Raw genomic sequence first — 7,648 nt, forward strand, 5'->3', positions numbered from 1 at the left:
AATGTCGTTCAGCCGGCCGTGGTCGGTCGGCAAGTCGTAGATGCGACAAAGGTCGCGTCGTGTGATAGACGGTGGTAAGCCGAACATCCCTCGACCGGCCGTAGCTCGGTCGGAAGTCGCGACAATAGTCGCGTGGGCTTTTGCCTTTCTTCGTCGGGGCCCGATCGGCCTGTCGCCGACGGATTCTGCCCGAAAATTCGACCGTAGAGGAGCATGAACTCCCGTTCATAAGAGTCCGTCGCCCTTTGTGAGTCCGAGTGTCGAAGGAGTATGACTCCCGTCGTTGTAGATGCATCGGTCCGTGTAAGGGGCCGATGTGTCGTCGGTGCCAGGTCCGCGTCGATGCGTCGGGGCTGAGCGCCGATCAGTAGTCGAAGGGTTAGAACTCCGATTTTTCAAACTGAAATTGTATTCCAACGATTGAATTACAGAATTCACTGGTAATACAGCTTCAAGTTGTCGGCGTTCCAAGTCCGGGGAATGGGTTTTCCCTCAAGGGTTTCCAGTCGGTAGGCCCTCGGCCCGAAGTGTCAGCAACCTTGTAGGGTCCTTCCCAGTTGGGAGCCAACTTCCCTTGGTCTAAGGGCTTCGACACCTCCGCCTTCCTCAAGACTAGGTCGCCAGGTTTAAAGAGCTTTGGTCTGACCTTGGCGTTGTAGTACCGGGCGACCCTCTGTCGGTAGGAGGCCATTCGAATTTGAGCCTCATCTCGCAGTTCGGGGAGAAGATCTAGGTCGGCCCTCCGGCTTTCGGAGTTATCCGGCTCGCGGTACTGCTCGACCCTTGAAGATGGCAGGCCAATCTTGAGCGGGATCATGGCTTCTGTCCCGTAGGCCAAACTGAACGGCGACTCTCCGGTTGGGACCGGGGGGTCGTTCGGTGAGCCCACAGGACGGAGCCCAGCTCGTCGACCCAGAGGCCTTTGGCTTCATTCAGTCGGGTCTTGAGTCCATGGAGCAGGGTTCGATTCGTCACCTCAACCTCGCCGTTGGATGTGGGTGCCCGACTGAAGTTAGTCGATGATGGATGTGGAACCTGGCGCAGAAGTCCTTGAAGTCTCGGTTGTCGAATTGCCGTCCGTTGTCGGTGATGATGGTGTGCGGCAATCCGAACCTGAAGATGATGGACTTTTGGACGAAGTCCTCCATCTTCCGCTCGGTGATCTGCGCCAAGGGCTCGGCCTCGACCCACTTCGTGAAGTAGTCGATGGCGACAACGATGAACTTCCTTTGGCCCGACGCCGGTGGGAAGGGGCCGAGAATATCGACTCCCCACTGAGCGAAGGGCCATGGAGCGACAATGGGAGTGATTTGGCTGGCCGGTTGGTGCTGAATATTGGCATACTTCTGACATGGCTCGCACCTTCGGACCAACTCTGCCGCATCCTTCCTCATGGTCGGCCAGTAGTAGCCCTGTCGTAAGACCTTGAAGGCTAAGGACTTGCCCCCCAAGTGATTCCCACAAATTCCTTCGTGAACCTCTCGGAGGGCGTAGTCAGCGTCGGTCGGTCCCAAGCACCTGAGCAGAGGGAGGGAGAACGACCTCTTGTAGAGTCGGTCGTCCATGATCACGTATTGCGACGCCGACCATCGGAGTCGCTTGGCCTCCGGGGGTCTTCGGGACTGGTCCCGTCGGACAAGTACCGGACGATCGGGTCCATCCAACTTGGTTCGGACGTTAGCTGCTGCACTTCTTCGACCCGATCGATGCTCAGCTGCTGGAGGTTTTCGACAAACGTCCAACCCAAAGAATCATAGGCCGACGTTGCCAATCTGGAGAGAGCGTCGGCACGGGCGTTCTCCGTCCTGGGGATGTGGGAGATCTCGAAATGCCCGAAGCGGGCCACGAGATCCTTTACCTTCTGAAGATACTTGATCATGGTCGGATCTCGCGCCTCGAAGTCGCCCTTGACCTGCCCCACGATCAGTTGAGAGTCGGAGAATGCCCGGAGGCTGTCGACGCCCAGTTCCCTCGCCATCCTCAAGCCCGCGAGGAGTGCCTCGTATTCGGCTTGATTGTTGGAGGCCTTGAAGTCGAACCGGAGGGCGTACTCGGTGACTACCCCATCCGAATTCGTGAGCAGGAGCCCGGCCCCGCTTCCCTGAGCGTTGGAGGCTCCGTCGAGGTGAAGTACCCAGGTGGAGATCGGGTCTGGCTCAGAGACCGACTCTCGTCCCGGGCATTCGGCTCCCGACCTTCGGTCGGTCGTCGGGCATTCAGCGATGAAGTCGGCCAAGACCTGGGCCTTCAAGGCAGGCCTCGGTCGGTACTGAATGTCGAACTCGCTAAGCTTCATTGCCCACTTAGCGAGTCGTCCGGATGTGTCGGGTCGACGCAGTACGGCCCTCAGGGGCTGGTTGGTGAGTACCACGATGGCGTGGGCCTGGAAGTATGGTCGGAGCCATTGCACGGAGACGGTCAGGGCGAAAACCATCTTTTCCGTCTCCGAGTATCTGGCTTCGGCGCCGTGGAGGACCTTGCTGGTGTAGTAGATGGGCTGATGGGTTCGGCACTCGTTTTCCCGAACGAGCACCGAGCTGATCGCCTCAGAAGATGTGGCCAAGTAGAGATACAAGGTCTCCCCGATCTGCGGCTTTACGAGCAGCGGCGGGGAAGCCAGGTACCTTTTCAGGTCTTCAAAGGCCTGTTCGCACTCATCCGACCAAGAGAAACCGTTCGCCTGGCGCAGGGTCTTGAAGAACGGGAGGCACCTTTCAGCTGATCGGGAAATGAATCGGCTAAGAGCGACGATTCTTCCATTCAGTTGTTGGACCTCCTTCTTGGTGTTCGGATGACGCATGTCGAGGATCGCCTTTATCTTCTCAGGGTTGGCCTCGATCCCTCTCTGAGAAACGAGGAATCCGAGGAACTTCCCCGAGGTCACCCCGAAGGCGCATTTGGTCGGGTTGAGCTTCATTCGGTGTCGTCGAAGGGTGCGGAAGGTCTCCTCGAGATCCTGAACATGGTCTGGGATCTGCGTGCTCTTTACCAGCATGTCGTCCACGTATACCTCCATGTTACGCCCGATCTGGTCTTTGAAGACCTTATTGACGAGCCGCTGGTAGGTGGCGCCGGCATTCTTCAATCCAAAGGGCATCACCCGATAACAGTAGAGGCCCTTGGGGGTCACGAACGCGGTGTGCTCCTCGTCTTCAGGCGCCATCCGGATCTGATTGTACCCGGCGAAGGCGTCCATGAAGCTGAGCAGCCGAAATCCGGACGTCGCATCCACCAGCTGGTCGATCTTCGGGAGTGGAAAGCTATCCTTCGGGCACGCTCGGTTGAGGTCGGTATAGTCGATACAGATCCTCCACTTCCCGTTGGCTTTCTTGACCATGACGACATTGGCGAGCCAATCGGGATACGTGGATTCCCGAATGAAGCCTGCTTCGAGCAGCTTGTCCACTTCTTCGTCAATGGCCTTCTGCCTCTCTGGGGCGAAGGACCTTTTCTTCTGCCTCACCGGCTTCATTGTCGGGTCGATGTTGAGTCGGTGAGTAATTGTTTCTGGAGGGATGCCCGACATATCTGCTGCCGACCATGCGAATATGTCGGCGTTGGCCGTCAGCAACTCCGCCAGTCGGTGGCGTTCGGTGTCGGGCAATTGAGACCCGACCCAAACTTTTCTGTCGGGATTTTCTCCTATGGGGATCGCCTCGAGCTGCTCGGCCGGCGAACCCCGCTCTTCCTCCTCCCGTTGATCCAGTTTGTCGATTGTCAGGGGATCCTTTGTCTCGTCGCTTTGGGCGGAGATTTGGAAGCATCGTCGGGCGAGCTGTTGATCTCCGCGCATCTCCCCGACTCCGTTTTTGGTCGGGAATCGAACAAGGAGATGGTACGTCGAGACGATCGCCCTGAGGGCGTTCAATCCGGGTCGCCCGAGTATGGCGTTGTAGGCCGAAGGAACTTGGACGACCGCGAAAATGAGGGAGACCGTTCTTTGCCGTGGTTCGGTACCGACCGTCACGGGCAGGGTGATTTCTCCTTCTGTCGTGACGGTGTCTCCGGCAAAGCCGATCAAGGGCGTGGAGACCCTACTAAGTCGATCAGTCGGTAGTCGCATTCGGGAGAAGGTCGAGTAAAACAAAACATTTGTCGAACTTCCATTATCAACAAAAATTCATTTTACATCATAATTGGCTATTGTCGCCGACACAACAACAGCGTCGTCGTGGGGAGTCTGGATGCCCCGAACGTCGTCTTCCGAGAAGGTAATCACGTCGTCCGGGCGCGGCTTTTTCGTCGGCTCTCCTCCTGCAGACGTCCCCGGGCCCAGCCGCTTGGAGATCATGTTGATGACTCCAGCCGTCGGCTGGTTAGTCGGTGCCTCTTCAGTCGGCTGGGGGCGTCGATCGGCAGTCGGTCGGGTCGGCGGACCCTTTCGAAACTTGCCGAGATACCCTCGGCGGATGAGATTTTCGATCTCATCCTTCAACTGGATGATCGCTCGGTGTCGTGGCCGTGGCTCCGATGGAACCGGCAGTACTTCCGATGGTCGAGGCCCTTTGCCTTCAGAGGCGGAGGCCGTCGCAGGTATTCTTCCCCTTCGATCTCCATCAAGATCTGCGCACGGGGAGCGGAGAGAGGAGTGTAGGAGTCATACCTGGGACGCACCGACCTCGGAGTCTGTCGGCGGGGTGATTTTTGGATATGTCGGGGTGGAGAAAGCCGACTATCGGCCGGGGGCCTGCTTGGTTCGGCGGGCTCCCGACCTTTTCTTCGCTTCTCCTTCGGACCCCTGGGCTCGACCAGGCGTCGGTCGGACGCTCCTTCGTCCGCGCGCATATACTTGTATGCGCGCTCCAGTAGCTCAGCGTACGTTCGGGGGAGGGTCTTGTCCAGAGAATAAGTAAATCAGAACGACCTCAGGCCCCGCTTCATGGCTGAAACTGCCATGTCTTCGTTGAGGTCCCGGACCTCGAGCGTGGCCGCGTTGAATCGCGCCACGAAGTGTCGGAGCGTCTCGTTTTCCCCCTGCTTGAGGGAGAAAAGGCTATCCGACGTTCGCGGCGGCTTTCGGCTGGTGCTGAAATGGGCCACGAACGAGTGCTCGAGCTGCGCGAAGGAATGGATACTGCCCGATCGAAGATCGGAGTACCAAGTCCTGGCAGCCTTGCGAAGTGTGGCGGGGAAGCCGATGCAAAAAAGAGCGTCGGTTGCCCCTTGAATTGTCATGAGAGCTTTATAGCTCTCGAGGTGGTCGACTGGGTCGGTGGAGCCATCGTATGGCTCCACGTTCGGCATTTTGAACCGACTGGGAATCGGCTCATCGAGGACCAGTCGAGAGAGAGGCTGGGCGGTCTGGAAGTCGACGTCGTTCGAAGACTTCTGGCCGTCCATCTGCAGTTGGGCGAGCCAGCGGTCGATCTCCTCGAACCGTCGCTCGTAGTCGTCCGCTCGTCGATGCTGAGAGACCCCAGGAGTGGAGCCTCCGGAGGATTCTGAAAGAGAGGCCGACGGTGTGCGCGGCCGCTTTTCCTTCCTCGCCCTTTCCAACGGGGAAGGAGAGGGCCGTTGAGACCGTCGGTCGTCGCGCCGTGGTCGCCCCTCCTCCTCTCCGTGGGAGCGCTGTTGAGAGCGCTCGCTTGGAGGCGACAGGGGTCGGCGCGGCCGTCGGCGGCTGCTCCTGGAAGGCATAGGTCGGGCCACCGGTTGTTGCTGGAGGCTTTTGACTGCGTCGGTCAGTACGGTCATCTGCCGTACGATGGCCGCAATCTGGGCCTCCGTGGTCACTGCAGGATGCGGAGAGCTAGGCTCCGCCGTCGGTGGTGGTGGAGAGGCCTCTTCCCGGCGGGAAGAGCGCCTTGCCGACCCAGTGACTCTCGATCGTTGAGCTCTTGTCTTTGTCATGCCTTCCCCTACCTGGCGCGCCAATCTGTTGCGGCCAATCGCCTCGTCGCCCGATCGCCGGGAAGCGTGCACCTGCAAAAGGAAGTCCGCACTGACCGGAGGCGGCTCCGGCGGGGACCCTCCGACGGTCAAGTCAGAGAGGTGACTGGGCAACAGTGAAATGCAGACAGAGAGCTCTGAGAAAGAGAGAGGAAGAGAGAGAGGGAGGAGCGAGCCTGCGTATGTGGGAGAGACGGGCGGATCGACCCTTTGCACTGTTGCCTTCCCCGGTATATATAGTGGAGCACGGTATGGCGCCGTCATTAATGGCGCGGACAAGTGAGGAACTGTCAACTCACTGTAGGCTGTCAGAACCGCCGTGAAAACGTCATGTCGCCGTGTATCCGTCTAATCACCAGGGTTGACCCGGCTCTCGGTGGGACAATGCCCCTAGGTAACTGTGTCGCACGTCCGTGTCAGAGCTGACAGCGTCTGGCGGCCGTACGGTGGTTGGTGGAGTCGGCCGACCCAAGGTCGGTGGCCAGCAGAGTGGCGTCGGACTCCTCCATCGGTCGGCGAGCTTCGTGTGGGTCGGCTACCGGACCTCTGGGTTTAGTCGGTCGGAAATGGACCGTGGAATGGCCGCAGTTAACCGCTGATGGCGTCTGTCGGCCTGTCGCCCGACCTACGATCGGCCAGTCAGAGTCGTCCGTCGGGCCGTTGGTTAGTCGGTCGGGCTGCCAGACGGTCGGTCGGTCGGGCCGCCAGCCGGTCGGGCCCTCCGATAGTCGGTCGGTCGGTGGGTATCCCCCAACAGATACCTAGAAAAATTTTGCTATTACAAGAGAGAGAAGGAAATAAAAGATTTAAATTTATCCTAGATTCACAGTGAGTCTGATCCACCTAATAATTTTCCTTTCAAATTGTCTCCAACCTCTTCATCCTTGCAAGCGGATTCAGCCCGCCATGGCCGGGCTATGAAACTTGGCTATTCTTACCATACTTTCATTCAAACTTCACTTTTCGACGTATACTCCGGCGGTCTCATTTCGACGTCAATTTGCAGAATGCCAATTCTATGAAGAAAATATTATCAAGATCCAGTCCACCAGCGTCAACTGTAGAACAGGCCAACGATCACCCGCCACCTCAAAAAAAAAAAAAAAAAAAAGAAAAGAAAAGAAAAAAACGCTCCCCTCCATCCAACCCATTATCGATGCCCCTTGTCTCATTTCTTCATCCGCCCCTCCGAGCCACTCCACCCCAAATACAACACTCCATCGGACCATCGACTCTCGCCTCTTCTCTGATGACGCCTCCCTGGCAAATCCCCACTGATAGTTCATTCTATTCCCAGAGGTCATGCGAACAAGGACAAGCGCATGGTGTTGCCAACGCCATTAACTTTATTTCGGTTCTGTATCATCCAGAAATAGACATCAATATTGCATGGGAAAGAAAAAGTAGCCACCCCAACGGGGATGAAACTTGAGCCTCAGATCAATACCATCTAGATCAACACAGCAGCATTTCCCATTTTAACTCTTGGGTTCCCAAAAATATACAGATAGAGGGGACCCTGCATGATTTCTCGTGGCGTTAAACCTCATGAAGCTGATAAGACAGCAGCTTAACCTGAGAGACTCCATCATGAAAGTGCCATCATCATTTCACGGAGCCTCCCACAAGTAATAGGAGGAAAGAGGAATGGAACTCATAAGCCCCGTAATCTTTCGGCGTTGAGAATGCATGGAGGCGGCTCCTCCACCCAGATTTCTAAAATCTATATTGATTCAAAGCTGACTGACTGGTAGTAAGC

The sequence above is a fragment of the Elaeis guineensis genome, chromosome 8 (assembly GCF_000442705.2).
Source record: "Elaeis guineensis isolate ETL-2024a chromosome 8, EG11, whole genome shotgun sequence".
Classification (NCBI taxonomy): domain Eukaryota; kingdom Viridiplantae; phylum Streptophyta; class Magnoliopsida; order Arecales; family Arecaceae; genus Elaeis; species Elaeis guineensis.